This window comes from Sarcophilus harrisii, chromosome X (assembly GCF_902635505.1).
Source record: "Sarcophilus harrisii chromosome X, mSarHar1.11, whole genome shotgun sequence".
Taxonomy (NCBI): domain Eukaryota; kingdom Metazoa; phylum Chordata; class Mammalia; order Dasyuromorphia; family Dasyuridae; genus Sarcophilus; species Sarcophilus harrisii.
The window spans coordinates 74,856,241-74,868,553 of NC_045432.1; positions in this window are offsets into that span (position 1 = coordinate 74,856,241).

Consider the following 12,313-nt stretch of genomic DNA (forward strand, 5'->3'; position numbering starts at 1 on the left):
AGCTGTTTGCTGAATTCAGTTCCAAGTCTGGTTGTAAAATTCAGGATTTGGAGTCACTGAGTTTTGGTTCACGTCCTTAATCTGCTATTTACTAGCTATATGACTTTTATCACATCGTTTTATCCCTCTAGGTCTCAATTTGCTCAATTAGAAAATGTGGGATTTTAACTAGCTAACTTCTTAATTACCTCCCAACTCTAGATCTGTGACATTCTGTGCCTCAATTTCCCTGTATATGAAATGACAAGGTACACCTAGTTGATCTCTAAGCCCCTCTTTAGCTCTAAATCTGTAATCCTATATAATCAAAAATTGATAAACCAAGTCCTGCTGTATCCACATTAGGAAAGATGCTGCTTAGGTGAACTCTTTTGTAAAACAGAGACTTCCATTTGCAATCATCCTCCCAGATCTATCAGAGATTGACTCCGATGATGATAACAAAGGATGGTTCCAAAAGAGTTTTGCTGCTTCTGCACTTTTATTCTAGGTGCCATGTTCATATTAGGAATACTTTCTGCAACTTTTTTTTTTTTTTGTAAAAAATCGAATCCATATCCAATGTGGTTTCTTCAGCTACCTTGCTATGCCCTGTGGGTAATGTGAGAAAAGTTGCCAAAATCACACTAAAATTACAGCTGCATTTGTATGAAATTTTGGGGGGAGATAGGAGAAGGAAGGGCAGATTTTGAAAAATCATAATGTATGGGGAAAAAAAAAATATATATATATAATTCATAGCTCTGAATTAGGCCTGAACTTGGAGCAAGAGGACTGAGTTCAAATCCTACCTCTGATGTTTACTGTCCATGTAATCTTGAAAGAGCTACTTTCGTTTCTCCGTCTTCATCTGTAAAATTAAAGTGGTTGGACAAGCACTTTCTGTGGTAGCTTCAGGCACTTCTGTGGTGGCTTGCAGCTCTAAAGCTATCATCCTATGATCTACTTGATAAATGTGGATTTCCTACCAACAGATTTTCTGTAACCCCATTTCACCCTGCCCCTGCCCAAAACTCATTAAGCACCAGTGCCCCCTAGTGGTCCAAAAGAATTCATGGTCTTCAAGCTCTTCATGACTTGGTGGACCACAGCACGCCGATACTGGCGTTTTCTTGCCGAAAATCCTGGTATGGTTTGCCATTTCCTTCTCAAGACAGTCCTATCTGTGGACTAATGTCTCGGCGCTAAGAAAAGATTAGCTCATTAAATATGTATTGTCCTTCCCTAAAAGGGCTCTTAGGAAAGGCACAGGAGGAATGAGAGAGGAAATCCTGAGGTTTCTGGCCGGGTCATGTTTGGCTTAGCTCCCAATTTGTTCCAAGATTTTCCTTCTTCGTTTGGACATGCAGGGGACGAAGGCGTGAGGATTATGGGCTATGGTGCCGAAATTCTTGCTGCTCTGAATGGGGCCACTGTCATTTTTTTGTGTCTACCACACGGCTTGGAGGTCTAAAGTTGATTACAGACTTACCAAAGGCAGAAAGTTTCTCTGGAGTCTAAGCTTTTAGGTGCGAATTGATTTAAACCTGTTATTTAACACCATTGGCTATTTCTAGTTTTTCTAAATGATCCAGAACCTTGAAATGAGTCAAATTTTAGTGTGTCTATGTATTATGTGTATATCTATATGTATATAAACATACACACATTTTTAATATATTTGTATATATAATATATATGTATACAAACGCACGCATATTTTATATATATGTGTGTATATATATTATATATCTACACATTTTGAATTTTTCTATTTCTTAGATTGAAATATCTTGTTTAGAAATTTTGCATGACTGAAAGTCTGTCATCACTGCTATTTCTGGTAAATAACAATATATCAACATTCCTTAAAGGAGCTTAGAATAAAGAGGTCTGGACTTGAAATCGGAAACAACTGAGTTCAAATTCTGCCTCTGACACTTAGTAGCTATAAGTGGGCAAGTCAATTAACTTTTCTCATCCTCGGTTTCCTTATTCATAAAGTGGAGATGATAACACTTATAACATATACCTCCCCGTGTAAATGCGAGACTTAAAATGAAACAGTGTTTTAAAAAGTATCTTGCAAACTTCAAAACTTCATAGATATATCGATTATGTCTCAGGTTCAGAACTTTGCAGTTTTAGACCTATGTATTTTTGGACAACTCATGGTTAGGCCTCAATTTTCCCATCTGTTAAAATGCAGAGATTGAACGAAATTGGATTTAAGCTCTCTTCTTGCTTTATATGGATTATATGACTCACTCTAGTGGACATAAAGAAATAAATTTGTGGCTCTGCTGTTGCTTCTGTCCCTGTTGTTGCCGGGATGGAGGAGTTTGGGCAGTAGAATGGACTGGGCTCATAGCCTTGTGAACTTTGGAAGACTGAGAGAGCCAGGACAGGAGTCGGGCGCCTGGGACATGGAGTAGTAAGGTGAATTAACCACTCATTCAGTCAATATGCATCTGCTAACAGAGGCCTTAAACCCAGGTTTTCTTGACTTGGAAGCCAGTTTTCTCTACATTACATACAGGATAACAGATATAAAACTAGGTGAGATTATAGAGAATAGTGGGTCCTCTCAGAGGATCTGTGCAGTCAAAACTCTTTTCACCAGAATACAAGATGCTGTTTGCCTTTTCTACTTTCTACTCATGAGTCTACATTTTTACAGTGGAGTTTTCCAGAGATTGTGTGATCCATGAATTTAAGACGTAGCTGGTAACATGAAGACCATGTTAATATCTCACCTGTGGAACGGAATCTTTCGTTTACAGACAAACAACTCCACAGAGGCGGCTAAATTTGTTAGTTTGCTTGTATTGGTCCGGCAGCAGTATCAACTAATCCTCAAAGATCTTTGATGTCAGTGCTTGGCAATAAACACAATCATCGCATGTGAAATAATTTTTTTTGAACCTCACGGTTTATCCAGAAACAAAAATAACGGCGAGTAAAACTGCTGACACCTTAGTTCAAACGAACGGAATGGCTCCAGATTGTGCCAGGAAACTATGTATTTCATACTGCTGTGCTCTCAAGGTTTAAAAAATGTCAGATTTATTTACAAATGCCCTTGATGGAGCGATAAAAATTCCAAAAATTGTGACCATCGAGTAGACGTCTTTTTCATATTCTGGGTGATGAAATGGGAAGTATGATAAAGCAGAGCTGCTGCATGCCCAATACAATGGTTGTCCGGAGGACTCTGGACATTCTCACTGACTGTCCCCCTGCCTGCAACTTTTCTCTCTCCTTGTCTCTGCCTACCGACTTCCCTGGCTTCCTTTAAGACCCAATTTAAATCTCATCTCCTACTTCCCTTTTACTCCTTCCTGAGCCCCTCTTCATTCCAAAACTTTCCCTCTGAATTATTTCCTGTTTATCCTTAGTTTTGCTTCTTTCATATATGTATGTGTATGTGTGTAAATGTTTTCTCTCCCATTATATTGTGAACATCTTGAAGGCAGGGATTGCTCTTTGCCTCTCTTTTTACTCCCAGCACTTAGCACAATACCTGTCACCCAGGAGGCACTCAATAAATGTTTACTGATTGACTGAAGAGAAGCATTAATGCGATGGTTTGAGTTGCAGGCTGAACTAGATACTTTTTTCAAGGAACACCATTATTATTTGAAAGAATGACTAAGACAAACTATGGTTATCCTGTCTCAGGTATCCAACAGCCAATTTGGGGGGGGGGGCGGAGAACAAAATGAACCCATCATTTCACAGAAAACAACCAAGAATATTTGTTGCCACTGACAAAATTCAGACTTAAAATTGAAAATTCAAATTTTGGAAAACTTGTTTCCTTCACCATTAGCTTGACAATTTCTTGGAGAGATTACTTAATGTCTATTTGCCTCAATTTCCTCAACTGTAAAATGGGAATATTAATAGCACTTACCTCATAGGGTCATTGTGACTTAATGTTTGTAAAACACTTAGCACAATACCCTCTCAGTCAAGAGAACATTATACACAGTAACAAGAAAATTATGTGATGATCAGCTACAGTGGACATGGCTCTTTTCAACAATGAGGTGATTCAAGGCAATTCCTTGAAAGAGCCATCTACATCCAGAGAGAGAACTATGGAGACTGAATGTGGATCAAAGCAGAGTAATTTGCTTTGTTGTCGTTGTTGTTTGCTTGGTTTTTCTTTCTCATTTTTCCCCCTTGTGATCTGATTTTTCTTATGCAACATGATAAATGTGGAAATATGTTTAGAAGAATCACACATGTTTAACCTCTGCTGGAATTACTTGCTGTTTTGGGGAAGGAAACGAGGGGAAGGAGCGAGAGAAATTTGAAAGATTTTGCAAAGGGGGAATATTGAAAACTATCTTTGCATGCATTTTGAAAAATAAAAAGCTATTATTATTTTTTTAAAGTACCCTCTCAGAACCTAGCCAATTAGATGGTACATTATATAAGTGCTGAGCTTGGAGTCAAGAAAACCTAAGGTCAAATTCTGCCTCAGAAATTTACTGACTACGTGATCCTGTGCAAGTCGCTTAATTTGTTTTATCTTAGTGGTTTGTAAAAATGATACAATAGTTATTTAAGTAATATTTACAGCTTTTCTGATGAGATTGATGGTGATATTAATAAATGTGACATTGCATAATGAGATGGGTCAACATTTGGAAGATATGTATATATATAACTCAGTGAACTACTATTTTTTTTCAAATGACCCATGCATATGATCTTAGAAAATTACATATAGGTAAAAGATCCATTCACAGCAAGATAGATTTTAAGGTCACAGAGTCGATGTTCAATTGTTTCTTAACCCATCGTAAACCTGTTTGATGTTTTCTTGGCAAAGATACAGGAGTAGTTTGCCATTTCCTTCTCTAGCTCTTTTTACAGTTGAGGAAACTGAGGCAAACAGCATGAAGTGGCTTTCCTGGAGTCATATAACTAGTTAATATCAGAGGCTGTATTTGTCTCAAGTCTTCCTGACTCCACTCTCTTTGCCACCTAGGTACCCAAGGCAAAGTAGAACATTATAACAAATCAAAATAATTAAAACTGCTTTCATTGTTCCTAAATCCGTATGTTGAATTATATTTTCTTGTTTGTTTGTTTGGGGTTTTTTGGGTTTGGGGGGCATGATTTTAATTTGCCATTATGTTTCTTTTTTTAAAATAATAACTTTTTTATTTTTCAAAATACATGCAAAGATAGTTTTCAATATCTACCCTTGAAAAACTTTGTGCTCAAAAGTTTTTTCTCTCCCTCCCCATCACCCCCCTCTCCTAGACAGCAAGTAATCCAATATAGGTTAAACATGTGCAAGTCATCTAGACGTTGAGTTATATTTTCTAGTAGCACATTCTTAGAGCATTCAATTTATTATTTTTATTAAATGCAATCTTTCAACTTACTTGGCTTAAATCTTCACTCTGAGATTCATGCTTCGTAATACCAAGTTTTCCAGAGCTCTTGTGCTGTGTTTGATTAATTTTGTAAGCTTTCTGAATGTTAGTTGATCTTTAGTACAATGCATTTGAAAGTCATGAAAAGTTTTCAAGAATGTCAATCATTACAGCAAGTTCTTACAAGAAATTAACAGTTAATCTCTTTACAAAACCAGAATAAAGAGAAGAATGAGATACCTACCAGATATGGGCACCATGTGCAGTAGTAGCTGACAAACTACTACTGTCCAGCTCCATTCCAGTAATTTACTGATTTTAATTACTCCAATTTCAGATTCTTTAACTATAGATTCTAGCTGTCTGATTTTTATTAGATTGGTGACAAGAATACATTTTATATAGTAATATTTTTAAATAATTAACTTGTTTTATTTCAGAGATTGAATCAACTGGTAATTGCAATTGATTTAACAGCACCAAATGAGGGTTTTAGGAACAATTTCTAACAACTTTGCAGCTACCCAAGACTTTCTTCCCAGCATTGTATTAGCACCAGCAGAACAAAATGCAATTCAATTCATTTTTAAAATTCATTATTAAAATCATAGTTGTTTCAAGTAGACAATAGACATTTGGAAGATATATATAACTCTCTGCTGTAATTGGTATCAATTCTGAAGCAACAAATAACGTTATTGAATGCACTCTGAATTGTCTGTGTAACAACAGGATCGCCAAATTCCTAAAAATTTCACAATTGGCTCCAAGCTGGCTCGGGCTCTGTTGCTTGCTAGATATGTCTCGACTGTGCCTCAAAAATCTCTTCAAGTCTTGAAGTGTCCAACTGTTTCAGGGGTTGGTAAACTTAACTTTATAAAGGCCTCAAAGGACGTGGCCAAGCTTTTCCTAGCCAATTTGGAATTCCGGTTCAAAGATTTTCTTCATACACACCTGGCTTTTATAGCAATTCTCTAGAAGAAATTGGCTATTTGTTATGTTTTATTTTTAAAATTTAGCGACCCTGGCCTCAGACAAATTCTGTAAAAATGGAATTCTCCTCTACAAATATTATGCTTGTTAGATGTGTCTACTGATTACTCATCGTCATATTAATGTTTATTTTTAATAATCTAATTATTTTTTCATTTACTAGCTGTTCGGTCAACCAAATCCCACTTTATATCTATCTGCCTGGCAAAGTGCTACTTAAAGAAATCCTTGGGTGACATAAAGCAAAGACTTCTTTGTAGACTTTCTCCTCATTCCTCTTCGTGCAGAAGTGAGTATACTGGTTTGGGGAAGGGGGACTCTGGGTTTCCATTACTAACCAAATGGGTGAGCTCCAACCGCCATTTTTCCTCTCTAGCATTCAAGTTTCCCATATGTAACATAAGTGGGTGGGATCACCTGCCCACCAAACCCTCCTCCTTCCTTCTCTATATTTATTAGCCTATGAGCTGTTCTATAAAACTGGGATTTCCATTTGTTGATTTTCTTGTCATGTCGTTTTATGTAAAAGGCTTCCTATCATCTCAGTTAACTTGGTGACAGTAAATCCAGTGATGTTTCATATTATTATGGTTTAATATTTCATTGATTTTGTTGTCATATAAACATTAATCCTTTGCCTTCATATTCTAGTCTATTTTCAATTAAACATTATATATGTGGCCACAGATTATTATTAAGATATTATTAAGTAGATGAAGATATTATTGTTGAAATTTTAGTACATACAGACGTATGAAAAAACATGTCTAAGTTAACCATATATCTTAAAGGGCTCTTTATTCCTTTCAGTCATCCATCTCAGGGGTCATCTTGAGAGAACTGGAAAATTTTTAGGAATATTTTCTCTCCAGAGGGTGAAATTAGGAACAAGAATTCCCCTTGTTGACCAAGTGAAGGGCCTTTTTCATGTTTTCTCCTCCAAAGATGTGCTCATGGACAATGCAGAAATGTCAGTTTCCTTGAATAGACATTTGTCCAATGTCCTGAGGCTCCAGGGTTACTGGGAACTGGCCTGCCTGTCTGCTGTGGCAGGCCAATTATCTGAGAAGAAAATTTTGAGAAAGCCCTCACTGTTTCCAATGGTCCTAAGGTAGTTAGGATTCTCACTTGTAAAAAGCAAAATCAGCCTCCGCCCCCCCCCCCCAAGAGACAGTGCCCTCCATCTCCACCAGCGCACTGGTCCAATGAATGGCTTTCAAAAGCTCCGAGACATGAGAACAGAAACTATCTCTGCACAATCTCAAATTCCTCATTGTCAAAATGAGAATGGTAGTATTTGCCCCCCATCTCGCTCACGGGATTGTTGGGAGGAAAGGGCTTTGTATAACTTAAGTTTTAATATTAATGTGTTATTATGATGAATAGAAAGGATGAGTCCAGATAATTGAGGACCTTAGAAACCAAGAAAAGAACTTTGGGTTTCTAATGGTAGGAAGTTGGTGTTTATCCTTCATTTTCAACCAGGACCAGTGACATCATGGAGTGATCTCTTGACTTGCACGTGAATTGGGTTTAAGGGAGACCAAGCTGTACAAAGTCATCGGCCCCACGAGTCGGTGAAGACAACTGGCAATGGCCTGGGATGCAGTGGATGACCTTGGCGTCTTCCGTAAGTAACCAGGCTCAAAGAGTCCCATACTCCATAGCACCTGCTTCAGTCACCTTCACAGAGAAACAAATTGTTCTCATCCACCCATTTGACCAGGGAAAGTCTTCATATATCTGGGGTAGGTATCTCCCTAACTCATTGATAGGTTAGAAGTCTGTCAGTTATCCTCCAGCTAGTTTAATCTGTCTGCTGAGCCAACTGACCAGCATGTGACGCTGAGCCTGCTCCAGCTTCCTGGAGCTACAGGGGAGAGTTGGATAAATGAGGTGGACACCAAAGGTGGAGGAGCAGCTCTGAAAAGGTCTCGGCAAGCCCCCACTCCAGTGGTGTTAGTCGTCCCTAAACATCCCATACTTCACCTCCCAATGTCACTGAGACTTTTGGGTGGAGGGTACCATGAGAGTAGCTGTGTTTAAGGAAGATTAGTTTGGCTGTGCTATGGCTCATGATCTGAAGGAGGCCCCCTGGTCCAGGGAGGTCAACTAGGAGGTTATTTCTGTAACTCAGTATCCCTTGGCAGGGGACAGGGCCCAGACTTGGTCAGTAGCAATGGGAATAAAGAAAAGTTGGAAAGGAAAGGAAAATGAAGGGGAAATAGTAAAGGTCTCAGAGGTCATGCAACACAATGGAGAGAGCTCTGGCTCTGCAATCAGAGGGCCTGGGTTCAAATACCACTTCTGATGCTTACTGAGCCCCAGCTTCCTCCTCTAAAGCGAGGGCATTGGACTAGATGGACTAGACTATGAACCTGCAGTCCTAGTGACAAATTGAATATGGAAGAATATGTCAAAGCTGGGATGCCTGGGAAACTGGTTTTGCCACTAAGTGGAACAGGGAAGTTGGAAGAAGAAGCTGATTTGGAGGAAAAGATAAGGTCAATTATCAGTTACTCATAAAATCGTCATTTCAAGCTAGAAGGAACTTCAAAGCCCATCTAGCCCAGCCCTCTCATTTTAAAAGAGTAAACTGAGGCAGAAGGTGACTTTGGCAAGACCACCAAGACATTAAGTATTGGAGAGGGGATTTGAACTCAAGTAAGTCTTCAAGCTCCAAAGCCAGGATGCTTTCCACAGTAGTGGACAGTATGCTAGACTTGGGTTACAAAGATCTGGCTTCAAATTCTACCCCGATGCTCATTTTGCTTGATGACCCTGGGAAAATCAGTTCACTACTCTGGGCTTCAACAGCATCACCTGTAAGATAGGAAGAGCAGTGTCTACACCCCCTGCCCCCATACACACACATACACACATACACATACAGACATATACATATACACACATGTGCACATACATATTTACACACTTGTTTTGAGGACTCAAACGAATAACCAGTTCACATTTATTGAGCACATACTAGGGGCCAGAACTGAGGAGACAGAGTTAAAAACAACAATTTCTGCTCCAATCTGCATTGTGTCTGCAGGGTGAGTAAATGAGTACATTCAAAATACATTGGAGGTTAGAAAAGGGGGAAAGGGAGCTGGTGGCCCCAACGGGGAGCCAAGGGAGAGATGTTAGGAAAGATATTACTTGAGCAAAAGTTTGAACAAAACAAAATTCCAAGAAGTGGGATGGGAGCACACCCCAGGAATTTAGAACAACCAGTGGAAAGGTGGGGAGACGAGAGATGGAACCCCCATATTTGAGAAAGAGCAAGGCTAGCTTTCCTGGAAAATTTGACTGGAGTTTGAGGTGATGTTATGACCCACCTATTAGAAATCCCAGAAGGCAATCAGAAGAAAGTTTAACTATAAAGATGCAAATGTTGTGGAAATTAACAAAGGAAATTAAAAAAAAAACTATAGGAAAATTATTTCCTAATGTGATATCAAATTGTTGACATCAAATGTTTTTGACTTCAGATAATTTCATTTCTTCCAGGAAGGTCAAATTAACATTCAGTAAGGTTTTATTTGAATATGTCTGTTCTAAGCTAATGCAGTTAAGACTTTATTACATCCAGATTATAGCTTCATATTCTTTCACCTCGGGCAAAACTAGGGTCCAGGAGGAAGCTGCTAGAGCAGTAATAATAGTAATGTAGAATACAATCCAAATACAAATATAATTACTCTTAGAGAAAGGATAGACTAGACTCTTTTAGATTTGAAGGGGAAGATGGGCATTATGGTAATTAGATCTTAGGGAAGAAAACCTGGGGCCAGATGAGGGAGAGGGGTCATACTGTGTGACACAAAATGTCTCTGTCAGAGAAACCTGCTCTAAAGCATCTTTCCCAGTTTACTGCTTTCCTGCTAATTTTAAGAGATGTTGATTTTGTTTCTGCAAAAGCTTATCTAATTTTGTGTAATCAAAAGAATCCATCTTATTTTCCATGACCTTATCTTGTTTGGTCATAAACTTCCCTTATCTATAAATTTGAGAAGTACATTTTCCCATGCTCCCCTAATTCACCGCTCTCACCACCCTTCATGTCTAAATCATTTATCCATTTTGACCTTATCTTGATACACAAGGTGTCACTAGTCTGGGACTGGTTTCTGCCAAACTGCTTTCCACTTTTCCTAGCAGTATTTATCAAATGGTGAGTTCCTACCCCCAAAGTTTGCATCTTTGGGTTTCTAAAGCATTAGATTCCTATGGTTTTTTACTCAAAGGAGTGATTGTTTGTCCTGCTTTCTCAAAGAGGCCCGGGACATCAAGGAGGCAATGCCATGACATGCAAGTGAGTTGGGTTTAAGTGAGGGAGACTGTGCAAGGTCGTCTGCCTCGCTTTCCCCTCTAGAGCCATCTGGGTCTAGTGGCCAGATATAGATCAGGAGGACTGGAGATGGGCCCAGATGCAGAGGGAGACCTGAGCCTTTGTAAGCTAAGGTCTTTAACAGATCTCAGTTTGACTGAGGCAACACCCATTCAGTGATTGAGACTACATAGCAATTGAGGCAAAGAATGGCCTCCTTCACTGTAAGCACTGTTACAGGTAGGCATTGTTACCTCCCCATTTTACAAAGGTGAAAATTGAGGCTGAGTAAGGTTACGTTTTTGCCCAGAGTCATACACGTATCTGAGGTGAGGATCCAAAAAAAATCTAAATAAATAAATGTTTTAATTAACCAGGAGGGATAGACCCTCAGGGTTTCTGGTCCAAGCAGAAATGACTGCTATTTATATTCAGTCTGAATCAATCAGGACCCAAACAACTTCTTAAAGGGACTTGGCCTAGGACCTTGGTCAAGTCTTCTTTCTATTAGCATATATCCTTGAGCAGAGTTGAGGAATAAAAAGTATATTTAAAAAAAACCCTATCTAAAAATGTATTGTGTATCTAATCTTTTCCCCTGAGCTTTCTAGTATTTCTTAGCCAGGACCAGATTGTTTTCACAATTATAACTTTGTAATATGTTTGAAATCGAAAACTGCTGGGTCGCCTTCCTTAATGTTTTCCCCCTTGATTCCCTTGATAGCCTTGATCCTTTGCTCTTCCAGTTGAAGGAAGACCTTAAGATATGAAGAACAGAGACAGAGGTCTCCTGGCCACTGTAGATAGGAAATACTGATGATTCCCTCCCCCAACACATTCTGAGAGTGACACCCTGGAACAAAGTCCCATCTGCTCTGCCCTAGTTATAGCTCCAATTGGAGCTGTAATATTAGCGGTACAGGCGGAAACCCATCCATATTCTCTCAAGGTTCTTGTCCTCGTCCTTTTATAAATATTTCATAGAGGGTCTGCCCAGGACATCGATCCTGAGTATTATGGGACTTTGTGAACGCCGATACAACACTGGGTAATCCAACTGTGAGTCCATAGAAATGGGAAAGTAAGCCAAAAAATTGACCACACTTGATCTGGGCGTTCTTCCACTGTCAGATCTCCGGCTGCCTAAGATTTAATAGACAAGCCTTGGGAAATTGCTTGAGACACAGAGATGTTAAATCCTTTCCCCATGTACATACAAACCTAGATTGTTTTCGCTATAAGTTCTGACCTCGCCAGACTATGCCGTAGTACCCCGATGGGTATGATGAAGTTGTTAATAATTGTAATAATAATCATGATGGTGATGGTGATGGTGATCTCATTTGTGGAGTGATTTGAAGTCACAAACTAATATACAGATGTTATCTCATTTGAGTCTCACAGCAATGCTCGTAGGTAAGCACTGTTACGTCCCCATTTTACAGAGGGGAAAATTGAGGCTGAGCAAGATTAAGTTCTTTGCCCAGAGTCATACAAGTATCTGAGGCGAGGTTCCAAACTCAGTTTTTCCTGAGTCCAGCACTCTTAACTATTGCATCACTTAGGTAGGATAGGTATTCTCCTTCCCATTTTACAAATGAAGAATAGCCTG